The sequence below is a fragment of the Haliaeetus albicilla genome, chromosome 20 (genome assembly GCF_947461875.1).
Source record: "Haliaeetus albicilla chromosome 20, bHalAlb1.1, whole genome shotgun sequence".
In the NCBI taxonomy this organism is placed as follows: Eukaryota; Metazoa; Chordata; class Aves; order Accipitriformes; family Accipitridae; genus Haliaeetus; species Haliaeetus albicilla.
The window spans coordinates 20,396,126-20,413,941 of NC_091502.1; the positions used below are offsets into that span (position 1 = coordinate 20,396,126).

Genomic DNA, 17,816 nt, shown 5'->3' on the forward strand with positions numbered 1-17,816 from the left:
CCTATGCGGCAGTCATTATATGCATTGTTCTAAACTGGCACTGCAAGACCAAACCCACCCATCCTGCAAAGCTCTGTGCAAGGAATTTTTGCAGAAGCATTATCTTAAGACTTAACTTTGAAAGCAGATTTACAAAGTCACTGGTTTTCTCTCTGAAAACAGAGGGTTTGCAAGACTTACACAATTTTATTACAGTGAGCTAACTCCAGCAAGAACAAGCGAATTCCAGCTTTGAACCACCTTTTCAAACCACACTGTTCTCCAATCTATTTAGTTTCTCTCCAAGGGAAGAGAAATCTTCACTGTTAATGCGTGCTGCTGCTCCGTTGTAACGTAAGCACCTTAGCGTGTCTGCAACAGTCATGTGCAGAGCAACTTAAATCAAGCCAGCTTGAACAACTGGATACATGTATGATAAAAAGCAAAAAAAGAAGCTGCTGTGGTGGTAAGGAATCCAGGCAGGGTAACAAGGCTTGCAAAAGTGGTTTCATCTGGACTGGGGTATTTGCTTAGCTGGCAGTGCTCTGAATTGCTACAGATGACAGTGAAAGGAAACACGTTATAGCCGTAAAAATCTAGGTTTAAAGGAAGAAAAAGTGGTTTAAGGAAACTGTGAGGCAATTCCAGGTTAGGATTACAAAAGAAATAAGAGTTACAGGGTGAAAAGGCAAGGGAAATGGGAAGCACAGAAGGATACGGGATAAATCGGGGATAAGGATGCCCGGGTGGATGCTGCTGGAGGACCAAGGCATGAGCCCAGCCAACAGCACTGCGGAGAGGAGCATCCGTGCCCGGCACAGCAAAACAAGGGCAGGAGAAATGCAGCCTGGAGGGGATGATGGGAAGAACAAACCGGCAAAAAATGATCCCTAACCCTGGAAGGACACCTGCCAGCTACCTACAGAGACAAACTCAAAAGCTTTAGGATTACCTCTGCCAAAATTTAGAAAACAGTCCGTTTTTAAAATTGAAAAGGAGATGCATATTCTGGTGAGACTGTGTGTTGGATCTGGGAATCTGAATTCAAATACTGAGCACAAATCGGGTTCAAGTGCAAATCACAGTGCCAGCATGAACAACAGTCACTACAACCCCAACTAACACATCCGTCTCTAATAAAACACGCGTTTGTAAGTCACAAATAGGCTTTCAGTTCACTGTCAAAAGCACAAAACAACCCAAGACAATCAGGGAAAATTAGGTATTAAGTGTCAAGTATGCCATTTGTGGTGCAATACAAGGGGACAGGTTTGAGTATTGTTTTGGCATAGAAATGTAGGTTAGCTTGTGGCAAAGACAAGTGCTCCACATCAAAAAAAGTCTTTGCAGCCTTTGGAGTGAAGAACTTCACCTCCAGTGGAGAAATCCAAGTTTTCACTGGGGGCTCGCTAATCCGCTGCTTTGGTTCACGGCTCTGTTTCTGCTGCTCTGCAGTAGCCTCACATACTGCCCGGGGTTACAGCTGGCAGCTCCAAGTTCTCACTTAAATTGGTCTGAGTTGCTTTTCTTGGCAACTAATAAACTCTCTCCCCCCTCCCACGAAATTGGGTAAGCAGTGAGTGAGACATCCCAGGTACAAGACTGCAGATTACAAGGGTGACACAAAAAGCACCCCGTTTGCATTTCTTTGTACATTTATTACACTTAGACAGTGAAGACAGTGTGTGCTCTTTGGAGCAGGCCTGCGTCTGCCCCAAAGCCAGCAAAATAAGGTCCAAGCACGGTTACAAACATCATCCCCTTCACCTTCAACACAAATGCAGTATTCAGACAGATCCAGATCCTGGTTGTAATGAGCATGTAGGGATTAGGAAGCCACGATTAAAAACATAATATTGTATCAACTTAAATTTTTCGTTCATTATGCCGTTACAACAACCAACAATTCGAACATGAAAATAACTCAAACATCAGCCAGGTTTTTTTAAGAACACAAGAGGAGCGTTACAGACTCTATACGTGCAGCTTCTCTGTTTCACCCACTTCTCAGACTGTTCTCACGTTTGTTATTTGCTACTTTTTGGTACCTCGGTGTGCATGGTATCAGTTTTCTTTATACCAGGCTGTACAGAAAGTTGTACAGACTCCAGCAACATAAGTACGAGTTCTGCTTTGAGAGAATATATTACAATTTTTTTTATTTTTTTTTTATTTGTCTATCTCATTGAAAGAGGCCTGTGGCATTTTTAAAAGGTCAGAGTTACAACTCAAAAGCTTCACTCAACATTTAACTATTGCATGGAGGGAGTGTCCAAGGACATTTTCTACCACACACATGCCCAGATGTACATCCTTTAAATTTCAAAAGGAGAACGAGTCATGCTCAAACAAGCACATGCATTTTCCCCCTTTCCTCGTCTTCAAGAGTAACTTCCAATCTGTGTCTTTGTAACGCTTAAATCTGAGGGAGGCTGATGGCCTCGCTACACTCTGTGCTACACAAAAATCACTTAATAAGCATTATTGTCCACCTCTGAGCACTCCGAACACACAGGAAAGATGGGTAAAAAGTAATAGATCAAGTGATCGTCCAAGGTCAGAAATTTGGGAGCAGCCCACATGTAACCAGACCTAAGCTTCATGCTCTCCTTTTTGGACTATTTTACCTCTCCAGTCTCCTTCCCCACTGCTGCCCCCAACTCCTCTTCGCTTTTTCTTTACTATCCTTGATTTCTCTTTTTCTCCTTCTCTTCATTCTGCAGTCTTGATACCTGCCTTCCTCTGCCCTGGTATCATGCTCTCTACAGGCATTTTTGTCTTTGTCTGCCAAGCAAGGTGTAATAGGGCTGGTATTTTTCTCTGGGCTGTATTCAGGAAATCTCCCGTTTTAACTCCTAAGTTTTGTACAGAAGTTACAGCTACCAAAATACGGAAGATAATTCTTCCAGCTTCTCCTCCTACCTCCTCCTAGGTGCTGGAGAACAGGTCACCCATGACAGTATAGCCTTCCCTTGGGGTCTTCATCATTTCTCCATCCAGAAAGACCACATGCCACTGCTTTGCAACTGCCCAAATTCTCCCCTAGCCACTAATGCCTTAGGGCCACCTCTGTCCCCAGACTCCAGTAGAAATGCTTTCTATCCTAATTTAACATTCTGCAGGCAGCAATTGAACTGGCAAAGCTGCAAACAGCAAGAAAACACTATTTTAACTTGTGCTGCAGGTTGGAAGACTCCTGGACAGCAAAAGCAGCTCTGAAGCTCCAGTAGCTGATACTTATGTAGGAAGATTTCCAGCTTAAAACAGACACTATCCACCTCTTCTTAAACCCTCTCCTCCCTTTGCTCCAGAGAACAGCCCTTCCCTCCCCAACCAAAGCCTTGCCAACTAGCAGCTTTGCTGTTCACACAGGTTATTCATGTGAAGAACTAGATTAATCTGTTGGCAAGAGAGCTCTTTTCCTGCAGAAGTACATCAGTGAAGCCTTCAAAAAAAAAAAAGTCCTTTCAGGGATTAAACCAACCCAGCATCCCCTCACATCTCAGTTATTGCGATTGTCCCCCTCTGGCCTTAAGAGATCTCATCTTGGATCAGTGGCATCCCCATTCAGAAAAACCAAAATCCTGTTAGAGGACAATTTTCCCAATTTTCCTGATTTGCATCTTCAGGGTTTCCTGTTGTTCTTCCTTCCATGGCTCCCCAACTCCTTGCTATTACTTTTCACATGTATTTTACAGCCTAGCCTACATCCCACTAATTATCCTCAACACAAAAGCAGCTGTATCAACCAGGCTCTCCCTCACGCATGGTCAGGTCTCCCTGCAAACACCCACTGAGCTTTCTCCTGCTCAAATATACTGCTGTCACCTGGCCTTTCCCTGCCTGTTTGTGACTGTGACCTACTGTCACCCAGCAGAAAGCACCGAGCTCTGCCAGCTGGAAACTGTGTTTTGCATTTGTACGGTTACGCAGGACACAGCGATGGGCCATGGGATGCTGCAGCCATGCACAGCAGCAAGAGGCAGAAGAAGGGACCCTGCTTGGTGGGCAGATTCTTAATATAAATTTCGGTTTTAATTTTTAAACTTAAAGCAGCGAGTCTCCCCTGTTGAGGCTTATCCAACTGTTCCTAAAAGGAAATGCCGGGCTGTTGCTCCCATGCCAGTCATTTTCCTCCTGGTCTGATCCACAGAGAAAGGCAATCCCTCCCGGCTCCATCAGGCTGAGCCATTGATGGTGAGCTAAAAGCACGTGGCTCAGGTTTCTTGCAAACAGCAGGAGAGCAGGGAATTATGAGGAAGGATTTGAAGTGTCACAAGATGTGTTTTCGATATTTACAGGGATTTCTGTGACTGTTCAGAGGGAGCCCTTCCCATGCAAAAGCAGAAGTGTGACGCAGCGTATCTTTACTTTCCTGGGAATGGCCAAAATAGCCATTATGAGCTTCTCCTTTGCAAGAGGACAAACAACCCCAATCACACACTGAGACACGATGGGACCCATTTCAGGGTTAGGATAAAATGACAGGTGTTCCTTCTTAAAACCAGAAGTTGGAAAGCAAAATGTCAGTCTTGGACAAAACCCTCAAATGCCAAACAAGCTTCACAAAACAACCTGTGCATCAGTCCTTCAGCTCCTGAGAATAGCCCACGCATCTCTGGCACATGAGAAATCCAGCTAGTTTCAGTGTACAACTTTTTCCAGTGTATCCCTATGTACCACAACACATATTAGGAGTCAATTAATATATCCTCCTTTTAAAAAGGGCACACAATTTACAAGCCCTTCCTTCCTAGAAGGAGATAGATGCTGATTACAGGAAGGCGTTCTCCGTAACAATTCTCTTCCTAAACCATACCAATTGCCTCATTCATTTGAAAGGTGTATTTGCTATATTGGAAGAAAAAACGACCCTTATTATTAGCAACATCTGAACACTACCCAAAGTTGTTTGCATAACTTGACATGTTATTTTCTTCTGCATAGCACTGCTTGAATCCCTGTAACACCTTCCCACAGTGGCATTCCACAGTCCTACTCGAGATGGTACACAATTAAAGTCATAAGTGAAGGTAACGAAAAGATCAAAACAAGACAGGTTGGTTATACATGTCACAGTAATGCTTGCAAATCAGTCTCTCCTCTAATTACCGCAGTATTTCCAGGAGGAATCAATTACAGCAATATGGATGAATGGGATCCTAAAACTGAAAAATGCACTGGATTAAACATTAATGCAGTCATTGACTATTATCAATACATATATTTAATGGAGGGTGGAGCCTAGCAAAATATAGAATTGATGGGTTTTTAAATATCTAGAAAGACCAGAATCCTGGACACAGAGGCTTTAAAATAGTCCCAGCAACACAACGTACCAAAAATAAATTCATCCACCAGGCTATAATTATACTTTGTGTTTTGTTTTTATTGTAAAGATTGGTGTAAGCATACAGCCAGGCAGGAAGCCAAGCCTCAAACTGTGCTCTATTGACTGCTGAGGTCTCGATTAGCACAGGGTGCTCCAAACAGAAACACTGGTTTGCCCAGACCAAGCCTAAAGACAATACAACACAACCTCTTCTCCACACCAGGCAAGCTTTGGATGAGCATTGTCAAACAGCCATCTGAACTCAACAAGCTCCCCTTTCCTTAAAGCATTATACACATTTTAACCCTATTTTCTAAGGAAAACAAGATTTTGCAACCATCTAGCCTGGCCAACAGGCTCAAAAGTTACTCAAGGAAAGACTGTTTCAGCAAAATTACAAAGACAATGTAATTTCTACAACTTCTGTGACTGACAGGCAGCTGGGATGAGCCCCAAATCCACATCCACACTGTAACTGTGGGGCTGACCTCCACCCTTGCCATTTTTTGTTTGGCTGCAGCTGGCTGGGCGCTCAGGACACTAATGCCTGTCACCCAAGAGCACACGTAGCAGCCATGCATTTCTTCTCCAGATGTTCTTGGCATAGCTTCCAATGGTAGCTACTTATTTGCATTACCCAGTTTCTGGACCTCTCTGTCTTGGTTTTTAGTGGTTCTGAGCCCTTGAAGCTTCAGCACTCAGCCACCAGAGTTGAAAGGGCTCAAAACTTCTCCAAAACACATGTTCCTGCATGGGACACAAAAGCTTATTAACAAGAGGTTCATCAATGATTTGACAACTTGAGCCTTGTGTCTAGTCTAGTAGAGCACGAACCCGCCTGGCAGATTACCCTGTACATAGCGGCACCGTTTTGTCTCACCTACCTTTGAGGAGCTAAGCAAAATGTCCGAGTTAGTCTTATACAAGGTCTGCCCTCCCTGCCACGCTGTGAGACAAGCATCTCTGAATCTGCCGTCTCTCTCCAGTGACGGTGTCTGGGACCTACAATAACAACGTTCCACTTTAGACAACCCAACTTAGGTGCCTACGATTGAGGGGAGAAGCCAAGGCTCCATCATTCAGTGAAGAAACTCAACTGAACACAACAGATTCTTAGCCAACATCTTTGCAAAGGTATTTTACACTTTGAAAGGATTTAGGGTTAACGGGACTTCAGTTCGAGAGTAAGTTATCTGGGTTATACTTCCAAGTGTTTTGGATGTACAGAGCAAACTCCAAGTGACTGTGCCTTTTGCCTCTGTAAGAGAAGAAAATTACACAGCCAGCCATACCAGCCTGAGAAATCGCATTGTTGCAGCACAGTATTTGAATAAAGGTGTCCAGAAACACACACGTTCTGTGAAAAAGAAACCCCTGGGAGCTAGCAGGGCTCTTTCTGCTTGACTAGAATTGGAACAACATCGCAGCACCGTGGGACTGCAACAAAAATGCCACGTTTCACATGAGAGTCACTTGATCTCTAGGAATCGCTGATCACATCAAAGCTAAAAATCACAACTCAGGTAGTGTCATTTTGTTTTCCTATTTCCCTGCCTGTGTCACCTCCACCGCTCGCAGTATTACTTCTCTTTTTTGCTATCCTCTCGCATACAGCTGTCAGCCGCATTGCAATAATCCGTCACGCAGCACCTCACTGAGAGCTGGTGACTGCTAAGGCAATATTTACACTATGGTTTGCATTATAGTTTATAAAATTCTTTGGAGCTCTTCCAAAGGAGAAGCCCCACGTAAATTGAAGTTGTTATTGTCATCTACAGGCTAAGTCTAGGTAAGAATTTGCTAGCGCTCACTGTGGAGACTGCAGATGTTTGAAATACTGATCAACGTGCAGCAGAGAGGCTGACTAACAAACTTCATTAACATTGCCCATAACACTTTTCTTCAGTGGCATACAATAAATCACTGATGAATATTCAAGGCATCCCTCTGAGGTTATCTACATTTTACAGATGGCGGCAACCAAGAGACAGAAAGTTTAGAAGTGACTTGCCTATAAACACAAAACAGATGCAGAATTCAATTGTCTTGCCTTCAACCTACAAAATACGTCTTTCCAGACGAAACTGCGATTTATATAGATTGATTTGCAGTGAAATTAAGGAGACTGTCATTCCCCAAAATTACTAATAACTACTCCCCCTCCAAGTTTCTGCAGCACTGATTACTCACATTACAGTAACAACTTAAGACTGCAGAGAACTGCAGGTTCTCACTGTACAAAGTAGGAACTAACAGATAAAAGCCCTATCCCAAAGACCTTATGGATAATAAAATCCAATCTATACATAAAATACAGGAACAGTCAAAAAGAGATGAATGATTCAAAAACTGCATCAGAGAAGAACCAGGAATGGATCAACCTTCCTGAGTATCCGACGCAGACATAACGAAATTCATTAACTAAGCATCACCGAACATTGCCCAGGAGATATTTTTAAAGCCTTCTCCTGCATCTCCAAGAACTGATGTCATCAAGCAAAATGAGGAATATTGTGAAAAATGTGTTAACGAGATGGAAAGAATTTTTATGTAGTTTCACACATTTTCCAGCAAGGAGTTTGACATTTAAGCGAGATGGCCTGGTTACTAACGGCTACTCTATGAATTGATGCAACATGCTCACCGCCGCAATGACTGACAGCTGCAGTAAACAAACAATAATTCATGCCAGGTTCTTCCTCCCTGTGGCGACAGCTTTTGTTAAACTGCAGAACTTAATGAGACACTTTATTTAATATTTATTTCCACAATCAGCCTCCTTTATTCTAACAGAATTAGCCTCAGCCCACAATGAATGTTTTCCTTGGTTATTTCATTGTGCAAGTCAATACTCGATTTATTTTGAATTTGTTCGGTTCTGAATTTCTAAGTAGGGGAACTTCTTTCAAAGACGCTTGTATTATTGTTATTAAATACCAGCTAACCACCTGCATGGCTGCAAAGTGAATCAGCCTGGTGATACTGTCCCACAAAAGTTAACCTAGCAAAAAAGATTAATTTTGAGATTGGCTTTAACCAAGCAGTTTCCCAATCCAGAGCCACAACAGATTAAAAACAACACTGATATAAATAGGATGGCCATTGACAAAAGACTGAAGGTTTCTGATGAGTAAGGTGAAGTTACTTATGATGGAAGCACAAATGCCTCCGGCCATGCAGCACCTTGAGAAGAAGCTTTAAAAATTCCCCCGTACTTCATTCACATCTGCAGTAGAAAGTTCAGGAGTGGTCCATAATAATCATGTATAATGGCACAGGACAGGGGAATCTCAAGCATCTCCAGCACAGGGATGTCCAACGGCTATGCCTTTGAAGACACTTTTGTCAATGCTTCCCAGTGACATATAGGGACCAACTCCCTGCACAGCTACATGTAAGTGCACCAAGACACAGTTTTCCTGCAGAACTGTGACAAGAGAACTGCTACTTAAAAAAAAAAGAAAGATATTTCCTAGTAGAGGGAAACACTAACAAAAGTAGTTTCCAAGGTTTACAAACGTAATGGAAATACTGAGAAGTACCTCAGGATCACAATATGGATGTATTTATGGTTTTTTCCAGTTCTGGTGGGAGGCAAAAGAGACTTCGGAATTTGGGGTTAGCAACTGCAAAAAGCACAGGTTGTTCCTGCATCGAACATACACCACATCCCTGCAAGAGACGGTCAGGGCATGCCAATGGCCAACAGCAGGTCACAACATGAGAGGAGACCTCATTCCTACAGATACCCCAAAGCACTTTCCAGCCAAGTTGCACGCTCACACCTCCCTCTCCTAAATAGGTCGAGCAGAAATCCATTAACCCGGGGTTAAGAGCTCAACTTTAGACTTCCCGTTTGCCTGCTGAAATTAAAGAGTTAACAGAAGCCTGGGTTTATTTGGGAGTTTTCTATGTGCGCACACACACCTCCATCTATCTATCCGAGCAAAACACGACTACCATATTTTAAAAATGTGAATACTGCTGGCTTGAAGAAAATGGGCACAGTTCCCTTTTTAGAAGGAACAAATTGTTCAGAACAAGGACAAATGCAATAGAGAAATCAGGCACCGACTTCGCTTCTGCTGTTTCAAGCTTCTGGTACATGCAGCTCAGATACAGTTTCTGTATGATTTTTTGGGTTTTTTCCCATAGACCCAACATTGTTCAAGAATCCCCCCTTAACTACCTAATGCTTTCAAGAGCAAATATTTACAGTGGGGATTTTTATATTATTAGATACTTGAGAAATTAAAGGGTGCCACGATCTTCTGTTGCCTACAGACAGGAGACAGCTATTGCCTGCAGGGCCAGAGTAATTGCGACAGTGCAGATATTCACTTGAGTGTATTTTAGCTAGAAAACATGGAATTAGCTGAAAACTGTGTTAAAACGACCCCTTTAGAGTGAAAGCACTTTTCTGTAGTTATGCCACAGAAACAGGGATTACAGAGGAGAGGAACAGAGCCCAAACCCATCATCACTCAGGTTGAGCTTGTAGCTACATCTCCAGTCAACCAGGCCAGGGAACCTAATGCTGGAACCAGCCATCCCAGGGTCCTCAGCAGTCCAGAGACATACGGAAATCCCAAACCTGCCCTTACGCTCTTGTGAAAGCTACAGATTACTCCAGTCTTCACTGGGGTTTTAATTAAATTCATTACCACAGGTTTATCTGAGTTAATACCTTTTCTCCGCAGGACATGCTGTACCGTGAACTTCAGGGTAGATGCAAGAATAAAAAGGCTAATGTTATTTCTCTTAAATCTTTTTCCCCAATACACAAAAATGAACCGATAGCCCCACAGTAATTTCAGGCTACCTGATTCTCACCTCCAAAGATTACTCATCTCAGGATGGAATAATCTGATGTCTCCAGAGGACTAACAGGAAAGCTTTTTCAACCCTACATTTATTTTTCAGGTATTTGAGTAAATAGCTATAAAGCAAAAACAACAACAACAAAATTATTTTTTCAAGTGACAGTCATCTCCTCTCTCAGTTAATCAAGTTCAGTAGCCTTTATAATAAAGCTTGAATCTCCAGTATTGGAGAAGATGGAATTTAAGACTCCCTTCTGCCATTAGAAAGCAACAGGAAAATAAGACCACACAGCATGGAGACCCCTTAGGGGATTTCTTGAGGTTACTAGCAAGAATTCAAGTTGTCTAAGAACTAAATTTATATACAAGTTTGTCTCACTATGTTTTTAAGAAAGGATGTTATTTTAAGTAAATATTCCCATGCTGCAGCCACAACTGTCATGAAAACACCATGCGTTAGACCCTGAAAGCATAAGAAATGGCACCATGGAGAACTTCTCACTAATTAGACATGAAGCTGGCTTCGTTTAAAAACTTGTTAGATAAAAAGCCTTGACTGATCTATTTTCCATTCCTCTGAGTTCAGGCAATGAAATTTAAATCACAGAGAAGTGCTAATGATTATTTTTCAAGTCAGCTTTTCATTACCGAAAGCATTCTTTGCAACATAGCAAACCCAAAATCTCTTTTCTAATCCTGGCAATCTCTTTCATTTGTTCTTTGATTGCCCGTAAATCTGAACACTGGTGTTCACCTCTCAACTCAAGGTGTTGATCTACACCCTGAACATGGATCTGGGATTTTTCTGGAGTGCAGATTCTTCTGGATCTCCCACCACTTTTGTATCTATGGATGAATGGGTATTTGGAGCAAAAGAGCGACCGTTGGAAAGACAGGAGGGCTTGACGAGCTCCTGTGCCTTCGGTTTCACCCGCTGCAGGGCAGAGCTTAGGTGGGCTGATCTACTAATCAGACACATGTTCTTTCTAACCCTTAGTAACCTGTTCCCTACTGGTGTCACGTCTTCTTCAGATGAGTCTCCATGTATGCCCATTCACAGCATTCCCCGGATCTGTTTGCAGCTGGGGAGTACCCAAGCCCCCAAAGGTTATTGCTGAACATTACTAGGTAGAAGAAAAGCGGTGGGAGAAGGGGAGGTGGGGTGGCTGCACCGGAGCAAGGAGAGGCTTAGGCAGATGGAAAACAAGCATGGAGAAAGCAGATGGGAACAAGCACGTCAGGAGTTGCCCTCCAGCTGGTACTCAGTAGTGATGTCCCAGGTGAAACATCCCATACAACCCTGTACGGCTTTGTCGGAGGGCAACAAGGCTGGTGAAAGGGCTGGAAGGCATGTCCTACAAGGAGCGGCTGAGGACTTGGGTTTGTCTGGAGAAAAGGAGGCTGAGGGGTGAGCTCATTGCTCTCTGCAGCTTCCTGAAGAGGGGACGTGGAGGGAGGTGCTGAGCTCTTCTCCCTGGGATCCAGTGACAGGACACGTGGGAACAGCTCAAAGCTGCACCAGGGGAGGTTTAGACTGGACACCAGGAAGCATTTCTTTACCAAGAGGGTGGTCAAACACTGGAACAGGCTTCCTAGAGCTGTGGTCGATGCCCCAAGCCTGTCAGTGTTTAAGAGGCATTTGGACAATGTCCTTAACAACATGCCTTAACTTTGGTCAGCCCTGAATTGGTCAGGCAGTTGGGCTAGATGATCACTGTAGGTCCCTTCCAACTGAAATGTTCCATTCTAACCACTTGATTACCCTGGAAAGGGATCCCATATTTCCACAGCCAGGTAAGGGAGCTCCTGCCGAAGCAATAAAAGCTCCTTTTTTCGGATGAGGGGCTTGGTCCAAACCACTCTGGAACGCACATGCAACTGATTGCTACTGCAGGATATGAGTGTTTCATATGCAGTCAGATTCATTTTCTTCACTGTTCCAAACAAACTGGCATCAAGGTTCAGCACCAGCTTATGGGATGGTAGTTCCATAGCGATTCCCTTTTGCAAATAATAGGCTGGATTTAATCTATATCAAGAAATACTCCCACTTTAAATGCACACATACTGCTCTTTGAGTAACTGACTTTTTGCTTAATCAAAAAAGCAGACTTTAGTTTCTCGTAACTTCATTATAGCCAAGAAGTAGCACAGTGCAGCAGTGCAGGGGCCCTGCATTAAGTTCCTCTCTCTGCAGAAAGCATCTTTAGCAGGACAGTTACCCAAACACTGCTTGACTTCTGTACACTTTGGCATTTCTAACACCTTTTTTTTTCCCCCTCCCTTTTTAAATTCACCCTGCAGGATACAGCCTTTTGAGAAACATGTGCAAGCTCATCTTTTTTCATGCCAGCACAGCCTTTCCTCCCCTTTCTCTTCTCCCTCTTCCCTTTCCCATTACTCTTTTCAAGGTCTGAAAGAAAACGCTATTCAGATACTTAAAGGTTACAGTTAACTTTTAGTTCAGCAGTACCTAAAAGAAAGCATTTCTGCTAAAGGGAAAGAAAATAAACAGGGTATCCTGTGATCTTTAAAAGGACAGTAGCAGATTTCCATGAGGCACTCTCTATATTGAGCAAAGCAAGAACTTACAGAAGGTTTTCTCCTCTGTACAAGTATTCCTTAATTATCTCGGGAAACCAATAGCTAGGTTAGTTTAAAGAGGTGGTTTAAATTTTGCCTTAAGTATATCAGGGAAGAGCACGCTTCTGCAGAGAGAGAAGCGCAGTGTAGTGAGAGCAGTAGCTCCAGGAGAGGCGAGACGACAAAAAGCGTTTCAGTCTCAAGCTGTTTGCAACCTAAATATCTATCCCCAGCTCAAGGCAACAAAGCTCTCTAATGATTTTTATCTACGCAGGGTGAAATCAAATGACATAATAACACAAATCTCACTAATTTCTTATTCAGGGCCAATGTTTAATAGCACAGATTAGTTATGAAACCGCTGTAACAGTGACAGACTTTAATGTGGTCTTGACTGTTTAAATACTGACAATGATTTTAAGGGACAAGTTCATCCCTGTTCTGCCCTAATTAATCGTATTAGCAAACGTATTAGCACCTGAGGAGTATTTGACTCGAACACACACACACACACCCCCCAGTTTAAATTCATGATTTAAGCACAGGCTGACCAAGAGGCACCAGGATTATATGACAAACATGACAGATCAGTTGTTTCACATTGTAAGAGAGACATTAAAAATAAAATGAGAATTTAGTTAGTTATTGACAGAATAACTGGGGGGGCAGGAAGCTCAATGACTTGCTGCAAAATGAAATTACGGAAACTGGAGAGTCAATCAAAACATTGCCTTAGGTCATCTCACCACCTCCAGCCAAAGCAGGGCTGTTGCTGAGCATCTCTGCCCCGAGGGTTAATGATTTTGGTGTCAGAAACCCATCTGTAATACAGAAGATGATTTTATTGTCTCCTAAATCTCCTGCTTTGAAGTCTTGCAAGCATTCACGTGAGCTACCTGGTTTAAACAGCCTCATCACTGTGAGGCATGCCCACTCTGTGCCACCTTCTGCACGCCTGCCATGCCAGCCACACCATTGCACTGAATCTCTCGAACTTTTGCATTGCCCGGGTGGTTATTTGGCAATAGACATGAACTAGCTCTAGCACATACCCCTGCTCCTCTTTCTGTACTTGCCAAGAGCAAGGCTTCCACTGAAACTGTTGGTCCTGCCCTAAAAAAAAGGCAATATGCCTTAAAATTAGAAAAGGAATTTACCTAATTACAATTCCTTGTTTGGCTATACTTTATGTAAAAATAAGAAAATGCCAACACCACCATACCCCACCCACAAAAAAAAAACCAAACAGCTGTGGACGCACTTGCCAGGGACACGCCACAAAACTTGGAGCAAGTGCCTCAATTTGCCGACTGATGGATGCCAACTTGGCTATCACAGGGAGGACCAAACAAGGGCAGCTCCAGGGCTAAAACCACGAGCTCTACAGCTTGCATTAGAGAGCCACAACACTCCAGCTCAGGCTGCGAGCAACATCTACCACCTGCAGCTGGGCCTGGGAAGATGGGGAGCACACAGCACAGATCTGCTAACAGAGGAAAGCAACAAACGGAGGTTCAATTTGCTCGCAGACACCTTTCTCCCACTCCCCAGTTCTCACCTTCCCTCCCCCTGCCTGTTTGGGAAGCGACTGCTCAGTTCTTCCCTGACGAGCCTTCTTCATCCATCCACCTCTCCCTTCAGAAACTCCAGTTGCCTCACCAGACCCCAACTCCAGGCTACAAAAATCACTGTCCTCTCATAGCTCAGCTCTGCGGCAGAGAAGAAAGTAAAGCTTAAGAGGCAGCAAGTTCTGTCCCAGCTCTGGCTCTTCCCAGTTCCCCTCATCTCACCAGTCCTTGGGTCGCCCCATACATAAGGTTGGGAGACACCCAAACATGCCAGGACAGGTTGAACCTCTTTCTGCAACACTTCTGGGATGGGCAATTTAATAGAGAGCAGGGCACACAGGTGATGCTGATAAAGCCAATTTGCAAAGAGATGATTTCAGGCTTTACAAAGCAGCCAATCAATGGCACCACACCCAATTTGATTAAGAACAGGACTAAAATACAAGAAAACTGTACAGAGTATGACCACGAGAGCATCTAACCCCGAATCCCCTTTCCGAAACTGGACACCGTAAGAAATTGGGGAAAAAAATAAAAGACCAGAGGAAATACTTAGTGCTGCCTTCCTGGGATACTCCCTCTGCTTCCAGCAATTGGCATCTCGGGGGCTTCTGGATTCACAGTAAATGCATACATTACATTTAGGTCTTTGCAAGATCAGGACCCAAATTACTCAAGAGGAAGGGCCCCTTAGCTCACCTGTGCTTTTTTCACAGCAATTACTCATCTATTGAGTGATTTACAGCCTTTGGTCCATTTTTATGTGTCTATATTTCTGTTCCTGCAAGGCAAAATTTCATCTTATTAATAGTGTGGATTTCTGATCTACATTTTTAATCCATTTCTGGCTGTAGTATAACACAGCTTGAAAATGCTAGCATGCGAGACAACATTGTCACAAGTCTTTCTAAATTCAATAAATCTAATAATTTGGAAAAATAATAAAACAAGCATAAATACCAATACATATTTGTGAAGATATATATACATATAAAGATGAAAGCAGAATCAAAAAGAGGGACATCACAAAAATTCCATTACTTAAATACAAAATCCCTGGCTGGGGATTCCCTGCTTGTTCTCCCCAACTTCTGTATCAATATTTCCCAGAACAATTCCCAGGCTACACTTTCAAATTATCACTGCATTTCCAGTGCCTTCTCTCCACAGCTAACAAAACCACTGCTATAAAACTTCTCCTTTTACAGCCAAGATGGGAAACTCTCTATTAGATTACCCGTTCCCTCCCTTGTAAAATAAAGAGAAAAATGCCATTCCAGGAAATAAAAATGTTAAAAAAAGACCAACCAAACAAAGGCAACTCCTGCACACACACTGTTGTTCTTCCCCTTCGAGTCAGTAACAAAGAGGAAGGAAGGAAGGGAAAAACACAGATAAAATAAATGCAAGGAGGAGGTGTGGATGCAGCATGTTTATCCCGCTTGAAGAGGGGAGGCTGTAAAACGCCGTGCATTGCATACGGACACCCCAACCACTGCCTTGGTGTTTACAAACACTTTGATCAAACCAAACAGGGAGTTTCATTGTCCCCACTGCACTCATGTCACCCGTCCCCCAGCGCTGCGATTCCAGGGAGGCTCTGCCAGAGGACACACAGTGCCAGTTACACAAGAGAAGCGCAGAACCAAATATGCAGCAGAGGGAAAGGAAAAAAAAAATTAAAAATACCAGTTCAGCTGCACACTCTCTTCCTGCTCTCAGAACAGCCTCCAAGTGGGGCTTTGGAGCGGATTAACTTTAAAGGGCACCGAAAGATGCTGACAGATTTGAGGCGAGCAGAACCCCTCTGCATGCACGCATTTCACTGCCACCAGCACAAAATTAGATGTCTGGGGTCCAGGAGCAATTGCAGTGATAATGTAGTTATAGAAGGGAAAAAACATCCTGATGTTATGCACCAAGGAAAAAAAATCTAGTATTTTGCACTAGTATCATGGGACTGCTCAAGCAAAGATCTGAACGGCACCTCACAAAGAGCAAGGAACAGGGAAACAAATAAAAAAGGCACACTAAAATGAAGCTCTGATGGACCACAAAGTTTTTACAAAGTTTAAAATACACACACTTCTTGTATTTAAAATAAAAAGGAAAAAGAGTGATAGTTTGGAAGTTGAAAGAAACCATCAGGCTGTCCAACCGACAATTTTTAAGATGCATATTCATGATATGACTTGGAAAAGAAACCCGGACCAACTGCCCACAGCCAGAATTGAGAGCCAGTTTGTTTCAAATCTCCCCCATTTCCCTGAAAGAGGGGAGGAATGGGGGTGTCAAAACACAGAAGCTGCACAACATAGCACCCCAAAAACCATCCTAAACCAGACCTCGCTTATTCGACTCTTTAAAAGACTATATTTATTCCCCCCCCCCCCCGAACCCCGGGTCTCAGAGGCGCTCAGCAACACTTAACGACAACAATTAAAAATCCATCTTCTTTCCCGGTTTTATACAGTAGGGAAGACAAACGGGACAAGGCTCCCCGGTCCCGGGGGTGTCCACGGTTCAGGATCTCGTTATTCCGGGGTACCCGGAGCATCCCGAAGTTGCGGGATCTGCCCGGAGGCTGCGGGACGCACCTGCCCGCCGGGCCCTAAAGGTGGGGAGGGGTCCCTCATCTCCGCGGGTTTTCTCTGATTTAGGGGGTTGTGGTTTGGTTTTTTTTTTTTATCCCCTCCTTTTCCAGCAACGCCAGGGAAAGGCGGCTCAGCCCCGCTCGGCAGCGCTTGTGCCTGCTGGGGAACGCACAGTGCGGGGAAGCGCACCGGGAGGTGGGGGAGGCTTTTTTTTGGGGGGGGAGGGGGCAGGAGGAGAAAAACACACACGAAAAGAAGAGGAGCGCAGAACTCACCTGGTTTGGGATTTTTCCTCCCTCTCCACGACCATAAAACGGAGGCGGGAGCCAGGAACCGGTCACCGGCGATGGGAGAAGGCTGGTAGCCCCCGGGCCGCCCCACGGTGGGGGATAACGGGGCCGGGTGCTGTGCAGCCCCCACGCACCCAGGGATAGGTGCTGAGCCGCCCACGGCTCGGTACAGCCCCCTCCCCCGGGGATGGGTGCAAGGCAGCCCGCTCCCCCGGGATAGGCGCTGGCCACCCACCCGGTACGGGGCAGCGCCCCGGGATGGCTACAGCGGGGTCGAGCGCAAGGCAGCCCCACACTGGGATGGGTGCTGAGCCTCCCCGTGCAGCGCAGCCCCCCGGGATGGGTGCTGAGCCACCCTCGGGACAGCCCCCCGCCCGGGATGAAGTGCGGCGCGGCTCGGTGCAAGGCAACCCGCTGCGGGGGCCCCGGTGCAGGGCAGCCCCCCTCCACCCGGGCTAGTGCAGGAGCAGGGCCGCCCCGGGCCGGTGCTAGGGGGCCGGAGCGGGCCCCCCCCCCCGCCGTGGCCGGCAGCGGCAGCGGGAGGCGGCACCGGCGGAGCACAATGAACGGCGGCGCGCCCCCGCGGCCGCCCGCTGGGCAATGACATCACCCCTCTCGCCCGCCGGGGCGGGGCCGGCGGCCGCGCC

At 44.9% G+C, this 17,816-nt stretch overlaps 1 protein-coding gene across 1 annotated transcript in view; it reads right to left on the reverse strand.

The window, feature by feature from the left end:
- The window catches only part of RAB30 (RAB30, member RAS oncogene family), a 51,866-nt gene extending 34,124 nt beyond the window's left edge, over nucleotides 1–17,742 (reverse strand). The window contains exon 1 of the mRNA XM_069808450.1: nucleotides 17,155–17,742. The gene's annotated coding sequence lies outside the window, so the exon portion shown is untranslated. The remainder of the gene's footprint in view (nucleotides 1–17,154) is intronic.
- Between the last annotated feature and the right edge of the window lie 74 nt (nucleotides 17,743–17,816).